The 20,608-nt window shown below is 41.5% G+C and overlaps 1 long non-coding RNA gene across 1 annotated transcript; it reads left to right on the top strand.

The window, feature by feature from the left end:
* The first annotated feature begins 1,273 nt into the window (after window positions 1-1,273).
* Window positions 1,274-15,653, top strand: LOC139614749 (uncharacterized). Its single transcript, XR_011687129.1, has 3 exons — window positions 1,274-5,632; window positions 6,784-6,866; window positions 15,509-15,653. It is a non-coding gene; the product is annotated as an uncharacterized lncRNA (long non-coding RNA).
* The last annotated feature ends 4,955 nt before the right edge of the window (window positions 15,654-20,608 follow it).

Genomic DNA, 20,608 nt, shown 5'->3' with positions numbered 1-20,608 from the left:
CTGCTGATCAGATCTGGTTTTATTTTATCTTCTGTGGCTTTGATTGTATCTCATTTGTATGTCACTTTGTACAAAAGCATCTGCCAAACAAATACATGTTGTTGTCTGTGAAGGCAACATTTTGGCTCTGAAAGAAGGGCCCCGAAATAGAAAGGGTTCATCCTCAGGGGAGCACGAGTACATAATGCATCTCTTAAAGGTCCCACACAGTCTAAAGGTAGATGTCCATGTGTTTGTGATTATAAAGCAGGTCTAGGTTCTATATTAATACTGTGAAAGTATCAAAGCCTCAGTCCACAGAGAAATGCACACAGCCTGTATTCAGAAACTGAGCCTTAAAACCAGCCGTCAGGACTTCTGGAACTTTGTGATGTCACAACAAAGCAGTCACCGGCCTCAGCCTCACCCACCTTGACCCACCATCCAACTTTACAGGAGTGATTATCTGAAATCTGCTATATTTTCACCAGATCACTCAGAAAACAGTCAGCCAATCAGAAGAGAGGCTCAGCTGTCAAGGTGTGTGTTGTATCCTGTCAAGGTTCACGGACTTGGCTGCCCGTACAGTCAGAGGTGAAGAAGTTTCACTTTTAATAGAGAATATTTGACTCCTCAGGTAAATAGTTGAGGTCAGTGAGGTGAATCCCCGACCTGTCAAACTTATTACACTCATCCATATGTGTTATTTCATAATGAATCTGACACATGTAATCAAGGTTTTGAGAGTGTCATCAACATGGATGTGAGTAAACCTGAAATTTCTTTGAATCCTGTCTGGTTTCTGACGCTGTTCAGTAACTTTAAGTTTTTCTGACTCTTGTTTAAAGGTCCCATATTTTACACTTTTCCTGTGTTTTATGTGAAGTGTTGATCTCCATCTCAGTGTAGTTTTACATCTCCTCTCTCAGGCTGTGGATCTCAGTGGGTTAAATAGGACAAATAAAAACAAAATTTTCATCGTCTTTTCACACCAGGGTCAAATAGTTTGTCGTAGTTTGCTGCAGGTGTCCATGTTTTTTGGCCACTGTGGCTTGAACATATGGAAAACACTGTGTCTCATTTCCTCATCCGGCCATAAACAAACACAACATTATGTTGTCTTCCTGAAACACGTACCCAAGCTTCCCACCACGTACCTAACAGCGCCCTGACTCATGTCTCATCTAAAATCTCTTGAGCTCCTACATTTCCCAGATAAGTAACACACGAGGAGCAACAGCACATTTAATGTAGTATTTTATTCAACATTAACATTTTCCCTTTTCACCTCAGACTTTTTGCTTTGTTCATCTTTCAAGTCAGAGATTTACACCTTTTTTAATGGCGGTAAAGACATCACTTTTTGCTGACTGCAGATTTACACAACTGTATCAGTGAAGCACCAGCAAATGTTAATATGTTCTCTGTGCGTCTGCCAGGAATTTGTTAGCCTGGAGGGTTTGGGATCACTCTATAGCGCGTCACATCTTGAAATTTTTGGCTCTTCATCTATAGAAACCTGCACTGGCGTCTTGATAATAATCTACAACTACTTATCTCCTCTGTCTTGTTTCTCACCTTTACATTCTTTCATTTTCTCCTCTACTTTGAGTTCTCCTCCTTTTTTTTCACAAAAACTTGGTTTTAACCATTAGCTGTTGAACTAAAATGAAACCCAGTGCTTATATTTTAAAGTCTGATCCTCTGTCAGTGTCGTTTGCTGCCACATTATTTTTTTTATTACTGGAGCCCAACGAATCTCAGGACAGGTTGGAAAAGGAGGAAATATTTGAGCCATTGAATTGATTGTTCTGTGACACAATCAGTCTTCAAATGCAGCCTGTGAAGGATGTGGCCCCATGTAATTTAGCTTCTGAAGAAGGGTACAGTCCTACAACACAAACACAGACCACAGGCTGCTTGTTATACCATTAATTCACTTTTGCTTTCAGTCTCTTGAGATTTGTTGTCAATGATAAAAAGATAAAGTGACACCAGCTTTCGCTCTAAAACCGCAGCCTACATTAGTCTCTGACAGTTTGTGATCCCTGGTGGGTGTTAAAATGTTACACCTCATTAATATGTTGAATTGCACGTGGATGTCTGACATGTCTGTGGGATTCTGCTTTGGATGCGGTTCAACATAAATTACCCCGACATCCAGGTAACCTCGGCACTCTTAATCTTTTCATCTCAGCAGCTTCTGTCAGCAGTTGTGCTCTCCAGGTGTTATCTTGTTACCGTGCCAAGAAAAAAAAAATACAGAAATTTACAGCTGGTAGGTTTCTGTGTTTCTGTGTTCAAGCACGAATCTGGAGAAATGTTTGTTCATCTTTATCTGAGACGTCAACGTAATTAAAAATGAATCAATAACAGGTAATAACTTTACAATAAGGAGCTTATTCCACATCTCCAACCCTGTGTGTGTGTGTGTGTGTGTGTGTGTGTGTCTGTGTGTGTGTTTTACCGTTGGACCTACAGAGGGAAGAGGAAGTTTATGGTAGCTAACTCCAATAGCTCACAGCTGTCAAACAATAGTGTGTTCTTGCGTGTGTGTGTGTACATGTGTGTTCAAGATCACATTTAACATAAGGTTCACATATGACAGTTTTATAATGTTAAAGATTTTCTGTTTCTTGTGCCTCCAAGCTGAGCACAGTCGAGTTGTGAATATAACCTGTGTCCTGAAGATGATCCTACCATCAACACAACATCTATAATGTGTGTGTTTGTGTGTGTGTGTGTGTAATGTAGTCTTTTTGCCCCCGAGAAAGAGAGAGAGGCAGTGGTGGGTGGTCTTTCTCAAGGTTTTGCGTAAAATGATGATACTTGTGTGTCTGTGTGTGTGTGTGTGTGTGTGTGTTTATGTGCAGTCCAGGTGCAGAAAGACAAAAGGTTGTGAGTTTTGGTGCTAGGGGTCTAAGTTTTTGCCTCATGGTGAATAAAGGTTTGTGTTCAGACATGTTTTACAGGCTGAGGTAGTGGAGCAGGAGCAGTGGGAGTTTAACCACAGGTCACAGAGCTGCAGTCGTCACTACGGCACAAAAATCCCTTAAAAAAACAGATTTAAAAACACCAGAATCACAGCGTGGTGTAATGACCGTCTGCCCTGTCCTCACTGCTGAGGCTGGACGTCCAGTCAGGAAGCCCACTGCCTCCTCCTGGCTCTCCACGCTGCACCACAGAGACGGGTTCAGGATCAGAGTCCCTCGGGGCCCGTTGGATTCAGCACCTGCAGGTCGAAGTGTCATCTCTGACTCCAGCAAGAAGGTTTATTGTTTCTTTTCCCCTCATGCAATGTTTGTATGTGTTTGTATTCTGTGGGACAGAGGTGCTGTTAATAATAAATTTAAATCCCCACTTGGGGCCCTCAGGGACTGGTGAGGCCCCAAGCAGCTGCTAATACCAGCCCTGGCAGTAGCAGTTGTACCTTTGCTCTGCCATACAGCACATGGTTTAACATTTCATATCTCTGTCACACCATTTTAAACAGTTACTTTATTGCAAGTTAACCCCTGGTAATCTTTAACTAAATATTTAAATGAATGTTACTTAATTGAGAATCCTTTCTCTCTACCTGCCCAGGAAGTATTGATCAGGGGACTTGTGTATCAATAGATGTGTAGATGCTAAATCTGGTTGAAATGTCCAAGGTTTCTGTTAGAACCTGCTTCACATTGACATATACTTAAAAAAAGTTAATAAAAGGTTTATCCTGTATATAACTAAATGAATGGCTGTCATCTTGTTAAGGAAACTTATAATATATATAATTAATGCATGACCTTTGACCTCTTGTGTTATAGTATTTGTGATGAATACTGTTTCATGCGCTCTGTGATGACTGGTTACCTGTTGCGTTCTGGATCTCCATGCTCCTCACACACTGCTTGAATCTGTTCCACCTGAATCAGGTTAGATGGTTTTATTATCTGTGCACCTGAACGTCTCTTTCCCACAGGTAGAAACCAGAGGAACAAGACTCTAATCTCCATAAGCATCACAAGGCGATAACACCTGGACATGGTTCCATGAGTGTGTATGGGAAACTGAGGGAAGATGCAACTGTGAGGTGTGAATTCTGCTCTTTAAGTTGAAATAAACTAAAGATGTTAGTGATTCTGTATTGTTAACACATGCAGTGTTCATATATCACTACATGCTATAGAACAGCAGCATCGGTGGCAGGCTGATGTACACCCCCCTCTGCTGTAAAGGGGAGGAACTACACCTGCAGAAGAGGAACCACACCTGCATGTACCCAGTCTCAGGAAGGAAATGACAATGTTAACTTCATGAATTCTGTGGAAGTGTGTGCCGTGTTTTTGCACATGCATGCATGTGTGCGTCTATAAGCGTAGCCTCGTCTCGATTCATAGTTCCTCCTCCTCCTCATGTGGTTTTACTGAGACAGTGGTTTCGCTTTCTGCTGATGGTAATTAATGTCTTCCTGCCCCAAACTGTGAGAGAAACTGCCCCCTACACAAATAAATACTCTTGGGACACTGACACACAGACACACACACACACACCGCAGACTCCACTTCCCTATAATGTGTTCACATTATAGACTGTGTGTGTGTGTGTGTGTGTAAGTCCAGGGGGCACACAGCTGTTGGCCAGGCCAGAGAGAGGAGTTGTTATCTGGGTCCGACATATTCCAGTGCTGCCTCAGTCCTGGAAGGAGGGGCTGCAACAACAGCTTTGTACAAAAACAATACAACAATAGACACAAGTAGAAACAAGAGAAACCAACATCCCTATTATCAAATAAATATCTGTTGTTGAGGATCCAGATCACGTGGCAGAACAGCATTAACTCTTCAAATTTAGGTTTCTTCTATTATCCATGACCTTCCACAAATTTAACCACGTTGTTATTATTGTAACCATGACAACAAATATCGTCTATTTCATTTTCATTTCATTTAGTCATTTAGCAGACGCTTTTATCCAAAGCGACTTACAGAAAGGGGAACAATCAAGATTAAGTGCGTCGTCTAATGTCTAATGTTGAGGAAGTGCTTATTTTAAAGTTATTAAATGTAGCTTTCCACATTATATTATGTATTTTTTGAGTTATGTACTTACATTATCCCAAATGTTTCTAGCAATCCCCAAACCAGAGAAATAGCAAGTTTAATCACGGTGACGTTTAATTTGGTCGCCTGTCAATTATGGCATATCCCCTATCCGCATGCGTCAGGATCGTGGTTCCCCTGAATGTTTTTCAACAAAGATTTTAAAAAGATGCGGTTGCTTGCCAGAAGCTTAAAATTGACTTTTATCCCATTCTAAGCCACATTTTAAAATACACTTTTTACACACTTTTATTTTACTTTTAAAATTAAGTTTTCATTTATAAATATTAACCAGATGTAGGATTTTAGCCATTGGACGTCTGACTTTAAATTATCAGAGAAAACAGCCAGGGAAACGGCAGCTCAGGCCCTCAGATGCCCCGTGTCCACCGAAGAGTGTCTGCGAATCACTGATTTCTACAGTGAAACTGCTTTTTTAGTTGTTTCTTCTAACCCCTGGCCCGGCAAAAACCAGCCAGGAGTGGCAGGGGAGGGGGGATGTGCAGTCAACAGTCCCGGCCTGGATTCCCTGCTCGGTGGATTCGCGGCTACGTGGTATCCAAGAAACGAAGGTAAGGAGTCCTCAGCTGCTCCAAGACGTCGTGTCCGCTGAGAAGCGTTGGGAAATAAATGATTTTTAGACTGACACTGCTTTATTCGGTGTTTCTACTGGTTTTAATGCCCTTGTCCATTTGTTATGGAGGGAGAGACACCTCTGCGGATAAATCGGCTGCCGGTAAAAAACTCCCAAACGTCTGGTTCATAAATTAGCAGTTAGATTAGCAGTTTTAGCTCCCAGCTATTCCCTGATGCTCTGTGTCCGCCGAACAACTCCAGTGAATCACGGATTTTTAAAGTGACACTGCTTTATCTGGTGTTTCCAAGGGTTGTAATACACTGGACCGATTGGATGGAGGGGAGAACACCTCTGCGGATAATTCGGCTGTCATAAATTATGTTCATAAATTAACAGTTAGTTAGTTAGATTAGCAATTTTAGCCCCCAACACTTCCCTGACATCCCGTGTTCGCCTTCAGCGTCGGCGAAACACTGCGCACTAGCGGAGCGATATCCAGCTGTGGATGGTGTCAGAAGGACAAACGTGTTTTTGACACCGAAACAATCCAATATCCATTTGAGATATATAGATAATTTAGAATATTTTCAGCGCTTTAGCTTCCCGTTAAAATAGCATTTTCCTTTAGTACTACATTTTCTCAACCACTGAACTATGGTATTCCTACGCGTAAGCGCACCTACGGCGCTCACTGTATTACACCGCAGCCGCAGGTAAGCTGAGAGAATTGGAGCAGAGCTTCGCTTTGTTTTCACGGGAAGATAAAGATCTGAAAATATTCGAAATGAAGCGAACAATTAGACGGATGATGGATTATTTCGGCGGGTGACTTTTAAAAGTAAAACAGCACCTTTCACAGATACAAAATCACAAAGTGGTTTACATCAGTAAAAATATAAAAAAGTTCTTGACACAAACGAGGAAATGGGTCAATAAAATAAACTGGAGCAGCTCTTCAGAAAGACTAACCAAAAGTTTGTCTGGATGAAAGCGTTTTCAGCTGCTTCATAAAAATGTTGCAGGAGTTCAGGGCTCGCAGCGATGAGGGGAGAGCACGCCATAAATTGGGTGCAGCAGTTTGAGAAGCACGGTCACCTCAGGTTTTACAGCAAGTTCCAGGGACTGACAGTCATTTCTGTTCTGCAGACCCAAGAGCCAAATGTGCCGTTCAAGGGAGGAGGCGGAGGTCAGCAAGATACTGGGGTGTTTGACCACGCAGGGCTTGAAAGGTTGGTGCAAGCTTTTTAAAATGGATGCAGAAGTTAATGTGAAGAAGGCACAGAGCAGGTGAAACTGACGTGTCGTGTGATCTTTTGTTATTTCTAGTTAAAAGCCGAGCAGCTGCATTTTGGACACGTTCAAAGAAATGTACTTAGTTACTTTCCACCGCTGTTGACAGCTTCTCCTTCAGTGTCTTTGGCCTGAGTTGTGTCTCATTTGTGCATCACTTTGGACTAAAAGCTTCTTCCAAATGGATAAATGTAAGTGTGTGAAGTGTGTGAACCTCAGCATCCTGAATGTGAACATTACCTGAGCTTCTTAACCCCCCCCCCCCCACACATACACACACACACACACACACACACACACACTCACTCACTCACTCACTCACTCACTCACTCACTCACACACACACACACACACACTCACTCAACAGCAGCACATAATTTCACCCCTTCAAAGGTACCTATCTAATCCCCCCTTTCCATTTTGTTGCCGGTTTCCTGTTACTTAGCTACCAGTTGCCACGGTTGCTTGGACTGATGGGGTTACCTTGGCAACCATACCCATCCCATTGTGTGGCGATCCAGCCACGGTGGGCCTGTCCCAAGGATACACACACACTCTCACACAGAGATACACACACACACACACAGGGATAATGTTATCCTAAGGCAGCCCCCTCCCCCCTCCTAGTGCCCCAACGCCCCGTGCCTCCCGACACACACTCCCACCCCCACTCAGCACACAGCAGCAGCTCCTGGTGAGGAGGAAGAGGTTGTGCCTTTCCACAAAGCCACACACACACACACACACACACACTTGCACAAACACACACCTGTTAACAGCCTCAGGTTGTTGTTTGACCATGAAACCTGCAGCCTTCCCTTCACATGTGGAGAATACTGCTTCTGTGTGTGCGTGTGTGTGCGTGTGCGCGTGCGTGCGTGCATGTGTGCGTGTGTGTGTGTGAGAGAGTTTAATACCTCATTAATAATCAAACCTGTTTCTGACCCTCCCACAATGCTTGTTGCACCCCCTCCCTTCCTTTTCACCCCATTTCTTCATTTCTTTTCCTCATTTCTAAAAAAGACCAATTAATTGTATGTGTGTGTGTGTGTGTGTGTGTGGGTGTGTGTGTGTGTGTGTGTGTGTGTGTGTCTGAATGATTGCATGCATTCCACCATGTGCGTGTGTGTGTGTGTCATTCTGCCAAGTAGGGTGTTAAAATATTCACAGACAACCTGCTAACATAAACACTAATACTCTGTCAGTCAGAGCCACATACTGTTTTATACAAACTCAGAATGCATAATCAGAAAATGACCTGTTCATTTTCATTTGAACGTAAACACTCTGTTCCCCCATCTGCACAAACCAGAGAGGGATTAGACTGTGATGTCATCAAACGCAGCCAAGTCCCTGTTCATTCAAGCATCTGTCCTCAGTGCTGAGAGGGGATCTTGAAGAGTCAGAACCAAAGAAACACTTTGAATGAAAACCGGACAAAATCACTGAAACTTCACACAGACTGAGATCAGAAGAAGCTCAGCAGGTCACGTCTGTCACCGCTAGAGGGTGGTGTTGGTTAATGAGAAACATTCACTTGCAGTGACAGGAACAAAGACTTCGTAGAGAATGAAACACATCATCATTACAGGTACAGGTTTCATTGTCTTAAGGCATTTGTTAAGAGTTATTAGTGTATGATGTGATGGAGAATATGAGTTTAAAATGAAGAAAATAATGATTTTCCATCCTAAATAGCCCGAAAACTGAATCACAGCAGCATCAAACATTAGGAATTATAATTTTAAAAAAATACATACAAAATATAGATAAAGACACAGTTTCATCATCTAAAAACTACACAACATCAGTTTTCTTTATGTTTCACTCAATCTTGAGAGTAAGATTCACTGTTAACCAAACCTCGTTTAATACACTTACAAATACATATTAGTCAGTCTGATAAAAAGCCTGATTATCTTTATTAATCAAAAGTTAACTTGCAATTTAAACTCAGGAAAAGTGTTTGGTTAAATGTGTGTAAGTCAACAGCTGCAGGAGTGACTGATATAAAATGAATCAGCTTTTTATGGGGATGTATCACAACTATAAATATTTCATCATCTGATTAATCAGTTTATCATTTTCTCACAAGGTTAATTCAACATTTAAGAAAATGAAAAACAGGAAATCACTCACATTGGGGAAGTTAGAATTAGGTAATGTTTGACTTTTTTGCATAAAGTATGTCTTAAAAGATAAATCTAGTTGTCAGTAAATTTTCTATTCTATATCTATCAATATCAAGAATACAAAGTACACACACGCAGGTGGAAGCAAATAGAATATTACATGTGCGGTATGATGAGTGACAAGGAAATATCAGCCTCGGTCTGTTTCGATCATCTTCACCATCACTTCTGAGAACATTTTACTCCTCAGGTTAATAGTTGAGGTCAGTGAGGTGAATCCCCCACACGTCAGAAACATGAGCAGGAAATTTCACTCACATATTAATGAGTGAAAACTAAAGTGAATGTCATTTATCCTCCAAACTGTCCATTAAAATGTCCCTTAGATTCAGTGGAGCCTCTTCATGGTTCAACCCTGACCTGTCAAACTTATTACACTCATCCATATGTGTTATTTCATAATGAATCTGACACATGTAATCAAGATTTTGAGAGTGTCATCAACATGGATGTGAGTAAACCTGAAATTTCTTTGAATCCTGTCTGGTTTCTGACGCTGTTCAGTAACTTTAAGTTTGCTTTTAACTTGTTTAACGGTCCCATATTTTACACTTTTCCTGTGTTTTATCTGAAGTGTTGATCTCCATCAGAAGATATATCTGTGGTTCTAAGAACCAAAATCCATCTCAGTGTAGTTTTACATCTCCTCTCTCAGGCTTCTCTCTGGAGCTCTAGTAACAACAGGTCAGTCAGCCAATCAGAAGAGAGGATCTGAGTCTCTCTTCTGATTGGCTGACTGTTTTCTAAGTGATCAAAAAAAAAAAAAAAAAAAAAGAAATATAGCAGATTTCAGGTAAACACAAGAGAAACCAAATCCTGCAAGGTTGGATGGTGGGTCCAGGTGGTTGGGGCTTTGGGTGTGACTGGGAGCTGTGACTAGTTAGTTGTGACATCACAAAGTTGCAGAAGTCCTGACGGCTGGTTTTAAGGCTCAGTGTCTGAATACAGGCTGTGTGCATTTCTCTGTGGACTGAGGCTTTGATACTTTCACAGTATTAATATAGAACCTAGACCTGCTTTATAATCAAAAAGACATGGACATCTACCTTTATGCTATACAGGACCTTTAATAATTATTTAATCATTTATTATAAAGATGTAAATCTGCTGCCAGGAAATTGGATAATGTGTATTATCATTATATCATTATTATTAATAATGACCAAAAACTACAAAAACAAGACGTGGTTGTGAAAAACCTAAAACACAGTGTAGTGTCTGTGTCTTACTCCTGTTCTGTGTGTTTGTACTGGTCTTCTGTATCGCGTGTGTTGACAGCAGGCAGGGAATCGTTGGAAGTCACGCTTCACCGGCGGGCTGCGTTCAGGAACGCAAAGCAGCCTCCATAGGGGTGAATAAACATACTTTACATAGTCTATATGACGGCTCATTAATATGTGTGTGCATGTGTGTGGGAAGGCGTGTGTGTGCTGTATGTGGGGGTGGGGGGCGGTGTCCATGTGTGTTTGTGGAGGTTTTCATGAGAAATGTGCACAGTGAAATATAACAGAATTACAGTATAATGACTTCAGGGTTTACTGAGGGAAACTTGCTCAAACAGGTGATTTAGGAGTTCAGTGTGTGTGTGTGTGTGTGTGTGTGAGAGAGTGTGTGTGAGACTTTACTGACATTTCCATTGGAGATTTTAAAGCTTTATTCGCTGATGTTTTTCAGATTGTTTTGTTGATTGTGTTTTTGTGATTGTGTCTTGTTCTCAGGTCTTAATCTCAATGAGACGCCTGATTCAATCAGGACTAAATAAACAAATAAAATGAAGAACTGTTTGCACAGGCGTGGGTCACACTTCAACATCAGGCTGCGTGTGTGGAAGAAAAACGGTCCACACAGGATGAATAAACATGTTTTATATTCGGCGGCTCATTACTGCCCGGCTGTGTGTGAGTGACAGTGATACAGAAGCATATTCATGTATGCAATATGTTAGTGTGTGTTCTGCAGCACAGCATTAATCATGCTATGCATACATAGTAATTCCTACTTTAATGGACTCTTCTCTTTGATTTGGTTGAATGTTTGGGTTTGTTCAGACGGACGACAACAGCGTGATGAGCCCACAGGTCGTCTGTCAGCAGGTTACTATGACCCATGGTTAGGTTCTGTTGCTAGGCAACATCTAGTGATCGTAGTAATGATGACAGGAGCAAAGGGAAAAGTGCGGTGACGTAGTTTGTAGAGCGACAAAGTCCACGTCAGGAGGAGGTTGGGGTGGATGGATGAATATGACACAGGAGAGCGGTGTTCGATTCCCATGTGACAGTAGCAGTTTATGTTGTTTCTATCAGCCATGACCGTTTGTTGTTCTGATGTTGAGGACGTACTTATTTTAACCAAAATCACCATCTTTTCCTGAACCTAAGCAAGACATAACTGTTATTATAGTAACCATGTTGACAAAGGTAGGTACAGTACGCTGCTCTTGGTACAGTCCACTTGTTTATTATTATAACCATGACAACCAAGCTCTGGTGCGCCTGCTGCTGTAGGGGACTCCTCTGGGTCGTGTGTTGACAAAAAATGACCTGTGGTTGTTCAGGTTGGATGTGAACTACTCTGCAAACTCTCATAATATTGTTAAATTTCTCCCTTTTTTTTTTTTTAGGGCATTTTTGCAGCAGTGGTGTAGAGGTGTGTTGGCTCAGTGCATGTAAATGTAAAGTTTCAGGTGGAAAACACTCTTTGGTCCCATCATAGCTCTCAGAGTCTAAGATAGCAGGACCTCTGTGGGCTACAAAGCCTTCAACATCATCTCTTAGAGGTTTACCAAGGCACCTGAAGAAGCCTTTCAGATGAGAGGTGAAACCTGGACGACTGTGAATCTTCACAGACAAGTAACTTTATCTTTCTGGTTAAAGGCTGAATCTTCTGGTGTCTCTGTGCAGGTTTAATCTGTCGTCTGGTCGCTGCCTTCAGTATATGGTGCAACAACCAAAACTCAGAACCACAGAGCTTTTAGACCCACTTTTTTCTCTGTGGATGTATTTATTTAATCCCATTACAGTCATATTTAAACATACAGTGAATCTGCACAGGTCCACTGTGTGTATCCTGGTGAATCCTGCAAAAATTTGCCAGCTCTCATTGATTCCTCCACTTTACTCCACCTCGGTCATGGAGGAAAGCTGCAGATGGAGGAGAGGAGATGGTTTAATCACTGATTTTTAAGCCATGACACATTTGAGATGCAGCGCAGTGTCTGAAAGCTGCTCTTTGTGTGTGCAGATTGTATGTTTACACCATCATTCATGAGAGTGCGGTGAGAAAAACACACAGAGCGTCTCTCCTCTTAATTCGTCAGAGGCCAAGTGCTTTCTGGGGATTAGAGGTTTTCATTCGAGCGTTGTTAGATTTTCTAAAAGCTGTGTGGGTTGTACAGGTAGACTGTGTGTATGAGCCACATAAAGAAACAACTCGCAGCACATGTACAGGGCTTATCTGAACACAACCAGACGGCTGTGGTTTGTCTGTTCTCTGAACCGATGGGGAAGCAGAGCGAGAAACAATCTAGCTCATGATCCAAATAACACGACGACTGAATTTACTCACAATCTGTTGGATCAGTGGTCGTGACAGACGCACGACTGTGCTGGAGCAGTGACAAAGAAGAGAACGAGGAGCATGGGGCAAACAAAAAGAAGAGGAGAATAGAAATGATTAAGTCTTATTACAGCAGCAGTAAATGAACTCGTATTAAGCTTCTCAGATGTGAGTTTCTGCTGCTGCCTTTCTTGTTTGTTGTCAGTGTAAATCGTATAAATTCTAGATAATATGGTTGTTGAACAGTGCTGTTGTTTTGGCAGATTTTTTTTTTTATTCGATATTTTCAACATTTTACAGTTTTTATTATTCTTGTATATACATCTTCCCACATATGCCTGCTAGTTATTTGCTTTATTTAGACATTTTTATGATCTTATCATTAACAGTGCGGTTGTTATCAGATGATGTATGTCCTTGTTACAGTGGCCCTGAGAGCTCATAGCTCTGCAGCTGAAGAAAACACATGAAAACGGACAAAACTGAAACAAATTCAGAAAACAGCTTCATCAGTTTGACAACACATGTATTATAATACATCCATGTAAAGACTCACAACACAACCAAATACACAAACACACTGCAAATCCTCACAACACAATGGAAGTGTTTCCAGGGGACAATAAAAAGTGATGAACCTGGTTGGGAAGCACTTGCATGGACGTATTATAATAAATTTATTATGTAATACATCCATGCACACTTGTTGTTCAATGTGCCGACCGGGTCCATCACTTTTTAGCTTTATGGGCCCTGACATGAAGCAGTTCTCCTTCAATTCACCAGAAATTTGCAAACTTGTATGTACATGGTTTTCACTGCGTGTTTTCTTCTTCTGTTCTGATTTATTGACGGCGTTGTGATATATTTCTTTTCTAAAACACAGTATATAACTGTTATTGGGAGCAGGAACAGGAGCATCAAGAGCTGAAAAATAGGAATTGAAAACTATAAGATTTTAACAAGCAAATAATAATTCTTTTTCTTAGGAAGCAGGTAAGGTAAAAAAAAAAATCACACCAGAAAACAGTTAAATGACAGAGGTCAAGATGCAAATCTCCAAGAAAAGCATATTAAGATTAACTAACCAGCAGCCATTGACTAATGACTGAGGAAATATTGACAATAGACTGAAAGGTGATGAGGAACAATTTACTCCAAACACTGAAGATTATTTTCAGATTAAGTTTAGGTTTCGAGTTTTTTATCTTTGTCTTTTTTCATCACATTTGACCGTGAATGTAACCTACAGAACGTGTTGACTGGCATCACTGAGTCTGTTGGTAGAGAGAGGGTCGGATTCTCACTCACTGTGACCTTTGACCTCTATTGTCAGACTACCAAAGCCTGCCCACAGGCCAGGGACAGAAGAACCTTGTGTGTTTCTGTCTGTGTGTGTCTGCATGTGAACTTTGGACTTCTTGTTTTTGTGTGTTTTATCCCGGAGCATGTGTGTGTGCATCTGAAAGTCACTGAGAAGCATAAAGCATCGTTTGTTGCTGCACTGAGGTCAGTTTCCTAATGGTAAAATATATTCAGAGGAGTTTTTAGACTTCTTATTTCCACCTCCCAATGTGAAGAAAAATATGTTTATACATGCTCTCATCTTTTATTTAGTGTCGACAGAAAGAGTTCAGTCCCCAAATTAAATATTGATCTGAGAAAAAATGGCTCCCGCTCAAACAAAATGACAAAACGAGTCCAGTGAATGAAAACCCTGCTGAAATAACTGAGCTGGAAAAACACATAATGAAACAATAATCTGTCCAGAGCATTTTTCTCAACATGAAATAATAATAACGGGAATCCTGAGTGAGAGATGAGAGGATAGCAAATACAGCTCCTGGAATCACATCATATCTCACAGACACTTTCCATCAACAGCACTTCAGCGGGTTTTTATTGATGAATTTGTTTCCAGGAGTAACATTTACTGCCTTTTAAAGCCAAAATGATCAGCTGATTAATACTTCAGCTAATCGACAGATAATTGTTTTGATAACTGATTAATTTAGAATAAAATGATATATCTTTGTTTTTTGGACACTAAATTGGGTTCTTGTTTATTATTATGAATTTCCTGACATTTTATTGACCAAATCATGAATGCATGAATTCATTAATTAAGATAAATGACCCACTGATCATGAATGTTGTAGTCTCAGCTTTACTGTTTTTGTATCAGCGTTCCTGCGTCTCCTGGCCTGATGCAGGTAACAGTCTGTGAATTGTGATTCATGGATGCAGGTAAAATTAGGATTATTGTGTTTGAGTCAGGTTGAGACGTTGTGGACCGACTGTAGTCAGTGAAGCTTCTCACAGGTTCAGACCAGCACAGTGAAATATCAGGTGTTTCTGAGCAGCAGCAGCTTTGTTCACTATTTCCATTACTGTCTTTTATTTTCTTATTCATCTTTAGAAATCCCTGTGTGTGTGTGTGTGTGTGTGTGTGTGTGTGTGTGTGAGTGTGTGAGTGAGTGAGTGAGTGAGTGAGTGAGTGAGCATGCTGTCACTTGGGGCTTCATGTGTGTGTCAGGGTTAGGGTTGTGTGTGTGTGTGTGTATCTGGAGCATGTTTGCACCTGCATGTTTTTGTGCATGTTTTCTGCCACCTTGTGTGTGTGTGTACATGTACTGTGTATGTGTGTGTGTGTTCCTGTGTGGCAGCCCACATGTGTTTGGATGCATGCTTTTACATCCATGTTTGTTCATATATCTGCATACATTACCCTGTCACTCTGTGTGCCTTCATCTGCATGTGTGTGCTTTTGCGTATTTTTATACTTGTGTGTGCGTGTTTTTGTGTGTGTGTGTGTGTGTGTGTGTGTGTCCCAGCCAGGAGTCAGCAGCAGACCTCGTCCTCGACGCCCACTCGCACTCCCTCCAGCTGACTGGCACCATAGCAACCGAGAGATCCAGCCAGCCGAGCAGGCAAGGCAGCCAGGGTCCTGTGTGTGTGTGTCTGTGTGTGTGTGTGCATGTGTGTATTGTGTCCAAATCCGTGTTAAGGTGGGTCTCACTGATTCATTTTTTCAGTCCTTGTTTGTGTATTTTGTGTGTGTTCCGAGAGCATTTACACATATGTGCACTCATCATCAGCTGTGTTGTACATGTGGCAGCTCATGTGTTCATACATATGTTTCAGTGCTTGACAGTGAGCACATATGCATGTGTGTGCAGGGTGAATGTTCATTTAGGCATGCAGTCGTATGGCTGCAAAGCTCTGTGTGTGTGTGTGTGTCTGGAGGCGTGTGTGTGTGTGTGTGTGTGGATGGGGGTGTTGTTCGGTCATTGCTAGGTCAGAATGAGGAGTGTTTTTTTTTTTTCACGGATGCAGCAGAAGAGGAACAGAGAAGCTTCACCCTTCACCACTGGCATCACCTTATTAGCAGAGGACAACACAACTATTTCTGCCTGCACCACAGGCCAGACGCATTACCAGCAGAGCTCAATGAGACTTTGTAGTCTGGGTGCCTGGATGATCTGACCCCCGAATACACAGGCGGTGAACAAAAATACAGTGCAAAGATCTGAAAGAGATGATTTGCTTTCTTGCTGAGAGTTAGATGCAGGCAGGAACCTCCAGGGCTGAGCCTGGCTCCAAAAGTTAGTCAATCCCCAAAGTTGAAATGCTCAACTTTACAGCAGAAATAAATATGTTTACAGCCTGAGGGCGTGGCTGCTTTGAGTGACAGGTGGGAGAGCGTATCCTTGCCAAGAACTGGCATGCATCAAAGTCTCAGCTCCACATGACTCCTTGGCTCTGCCAAGATTGCGACGGCAAAGCAGCCCGCTCCCAGCTTCAAAACTGCTCTTCAGAAACCTGTGTGTGGTGTCACGACGTACAACCACCTTTAAATACAGTCTGTGGTTGGATTAAAAAATCAAGACCATTCTCATGTCTGTATACTAAATATGAAGCTAGAACCAGTTTGCAGATAGCTTAGCGTAGCATAACAAAAGTCTGTACTGGTCTTGAAAAGCCTTAAAGAGCCATAATTCTTTTTCTTTAAGATGGGTTACCTTACATTTTACAGACCTTTTTGACTTTAGGTGAATTAGTATCCTACCTGTGTTTTCAAAAGTTGTAGCTCAGTAGTTAATGAAGCATCCAGAATCGATTTCCATCCATTACAGTTTGGCTTCTGTCCTAATTATTCTACAGAGGCTGCTAATTGCCTTTTTATACAACAGATTTGATCCTCATTAGACAAAGGTGAAGTGGTTGTTGTGGTTTCACTGGATCTTAAAAAGGCATTTGACAAATTGAACCATGAGATTCTCATTTATAAACTTTCCTAATCTAATCATTCTGATAAAACACTACAATAGTTCAAATCCTATTTTTCTAACCGTGAACAGTTTGTTATTATCCACAAGCAGCATCTACAACAATCCAACCTCTTATAATGATGATTAATCAAACAATTAAACTTTTGGACATAACGACAATAAGATGATATCACTGCCATGTTCCTAAGACATTAAAGATGTTTAGATTATTTCATTAAATTTGCTGATATTTAACTGATATTAAACTCAGGTATAATTGCCTAAATAACGAGGCTCCTCAGGTGCTCAGTGACCTGCTGGTTCCTCTCAGCGTTTCTGGCTCAGTGTGTCCACTGGGAATAGTAAGGTCCCCTTTAGTAAATCCTCATTTGGACAGATGGCGTCTTCTGTTCATGGAGATCAAATGTGGGAATCTTTACCCACAAAGCCCCAAACAGGCCATGACTGGGATCGTTTTAAACTCAAATTGCAGCAGTTTTTATTTAAAGTGGATCATAAAAGATCAATGATCACAAATGATCTTGTGCTTGTGTCATTGTTTGTGTTTTTAATGTATTTTATGGTTGAGTTTTATGTTTTTTAGAGGCCCTCCATAAGAAGGCAAATGAGCTCGGGCTGTAAATACTGTGGCATATAATTCATGCTATATACCTGCCCCTATATTAATAAACATTCAAATAAAACAAAGTATTTTAAACAATATTAGGTATAATATATCATTCTTGGCTCTGAATGCGTGGTAGTAGTATTAGTATCAGGGCTCAGTGGATGCCTCAACAAGGTTGCTGGTTTGAATCCCAACTCAAAGGTGTGAAATGTGAGTGAAACCTGTTTTTCTCTTCACCGCAGCTGCTGCTGTGAAGCCGCTGAGTGTCTGACAGAAGGAACCAGTCCACAGTTTCATCCTGGTTTGGGACAGTCCCCCGCCTTCTGCAGGGCCTCAGCAAAATGCCAGTGGAGATTTCAACACTTTTGTGTCAAACAGTAAAAGAGAAAGAGGAAGAAAAAGAAGAAGAGGACAGTTTCACAGAGAAGGAAATCCAAGAGGCCCAACCCAGGCATCCTTGGACACAGCTGAGAATCCTGCCCAGAGTGGATGGAACTGGATGAACAGGAAACATAACCACACCAAACCCAAAGAATCAAAAGACCCCAAAAGAAAACCTGCAGTGTGAGATGGTGAAGGATTCATGAGCAGAGTCTCTTTGTGATGCTGCAGTGTGACCTGCCAGTCTTCACAGTGAACTCACTCTGATTCCATAAACCTATTTCCCCTCATGGAGCCTTAATTTACCGACATACATGTAGAATTTATTGTGGATCATCCTGGAGTTTTAATATACTGTTTTTGTGAAGATGCAGTACAAGTTTTCAGTTCTTTTTGTGATGTATTATGAATATCTGCTATTCACATACAGGATATTTGGCATATTCTGTATTCTTTAATTTAAAATGTACAACTTTAGAAAATGTGTCTGCATTCCTTACAAAATGAAGTTCATTAATTGCATTATAGTTTTCCATATCTTTTAATATACTTTGGCCCATGAGGCCATTTTTGGAGGGATAGAAAATTGAATGTGTCTAATTCTTATCTTTAAAGGATGTATTTGTTATTGTTATTGCTACATAGCCAACATTAGCATTAATAGGGCTTTAAGAGCTTCAGCCATCACTGCATTTACAATAGAAGAGGTTGTAATACGTCCTCAGAGCAGCTACTTCCTCGGGGTGGACTGGACGCTGCAGTGACTCGGTGTCGGAAAGTGACGAGACAGTCTGCCTGGGGCTGGGCTAGCTGGTTAGCATGCTAACTTTAGTAGAAGAAAAGAAATGATAGAAATAGAAGCAAAACAACATGGTTGCTCTCCACTGGTTTAAGTCATATCTGTCAGATAGACTCCAGTTTGTTCATGTTAATAATGACTCCTCTATCATCACAGAAGTTAGTCATGGAGTTCCACAAGGTTCTGTGCTAGGACCAATGCTCTTCAGTCTATATATGCTCCCTCTGGGAAACATTATTAGGAGGCGCCAGATGAATTTCCATTGTTACGCAGATGACACCCAGTTGTACTTATCCATGAAGCCAGGTGAGACTAACCAGGTAGCCAAGCTTCAGGTGTGTCTTAAGGACATAAAAACCTGGATGACCAGTAATTTCTTACTCTTAAATTCAGACAAAACTGAAGTTATTGTAATTGGCCCAAAACCCCTCAGAGATACACTATGTGATAATATACTGACTCTGGATGACATCACCTTGGCCTCCAGTGCTACAGTCAGAAACCTTGGTGTCATTTTTGACCAGGACTTGTCCTTTACTTCACATATAAAGCAAGTCTCTAGGACAGCCTTCTTCCACCTGTGCAATATTGCTAAAATCAGACCCATTCTATGTCTAAAGGATGCTGACAAGCTAGTTCATGCATTTGTTACCTCAAGACTGGACTACTGTAACTCTTTATTGTCAGGATGTCCCAAAAATTTAGTAAAAAGCCTCCAATTGATCCAGAATGCGGCAGCACAAGTACTGACAGGAACTAGGAAACGAGATCACATCTCTCCTGTGTTAGCTTCTCTGCATTGGCTCCCTGTAAACTCTAGAATCGAATTTAAAATCCTCCTCCTCACCTACAAAGCCATTAATGGTCAGGCACCATCGTACCTTGGAGAGCTTATAGTTCCCTATTTTCCCAATAGGACACTTTGCTCTCTAAATGCAGGTCAACTTGTGGTTCCCAGAGTTTGTAAGAGTAGAATGGGGGGCAGAGCCTTCAGCTATCAGGCTCCTCTCCTGTGGAACCAGCTCCCAGTGTGGGTTCGGGAGGCAGACCCCCTCTCTACCTTTAAGATCAGGCTTCAAACTGTCCTGTTTAGTAAAGCTTATAGTTAGGGCTGGCTCGGGTATGTCCTGACCCATCCCTTAGTTATGCTGCTATAGAGCTAGACTGCTGGGGGATTCCCATGATTCACTGGGCGCTCTCTCCCTATTTCTGTCTCTCTCCCCCTCTCTCTCTCGATAACTTCATGCCATTAACTTTGTATTTTTTCTCTCCCGTAGTTTGTGCTTCTCCTCTCTCTCCCTCTCTCTGTTCTCATTCTGCAGGTCTCTCTGCCTCTGGAGCAGCAGGACCCAGATCCACCACTACTCATCATTACTATTAACCACTGTTACCTGTCATTATTATTGATCACACCATTACCGACACAGCTGTTCCTGGTCTCTCTCTCTCTCTTTTCTCTCCCCTCTCCTCCCCCTCCCCCTCTTTTTATCTCCTCCTAAACCCAACCGGTCCAGGCAGACCCCCCCACCCTGAGCCCGGTTCTGTTGGAGGTTTCTTCCTGTTAAAGGGAGTTTTTCCTCCCCCCTGTCGCCAAGCGCTTGCTCTTTGTGGGAACTGTTGGGTTTTTCTCTGTAACAAAGTAAGGTCTTGACCTGACCCTGTAAAGTGCCTTGAGATAATGTATATTATGATTTGGCGCTATACAAATAAAATTGAATTGAATTGAACCACTTGAGACAGCTCTTAGAGAAGTTTCATGCCGGACTTACCACATTTCTTGTAAACTGGCAAGTAAACAGCTCTTAATGCTAATGTTAGCTATGTAGTGATCGGAACAATGTATAAATAGCTCATT

This window comes from Trachinotus anak, unplaced genomic scaffold (genome assembly GCF_046630095.1).
Source record: "Trachinotus anak isolate AG129_WGS33_773 ecotype Australia unplaced genomic scaffold, CSIRO_AGI_Tana_v1 ptg000037l, whole genome shotgun sequence".
NCBI lineage: Eukaryota > Metazoa > Chordata > Actinopteri > Carangiformes > Carangidae > Trachinotus > Trachinotus anak.
Note: the sequence above shows the minus strand (reverse complement) of the source record. Positions and strands in the feature narration are given on the sequence as shown.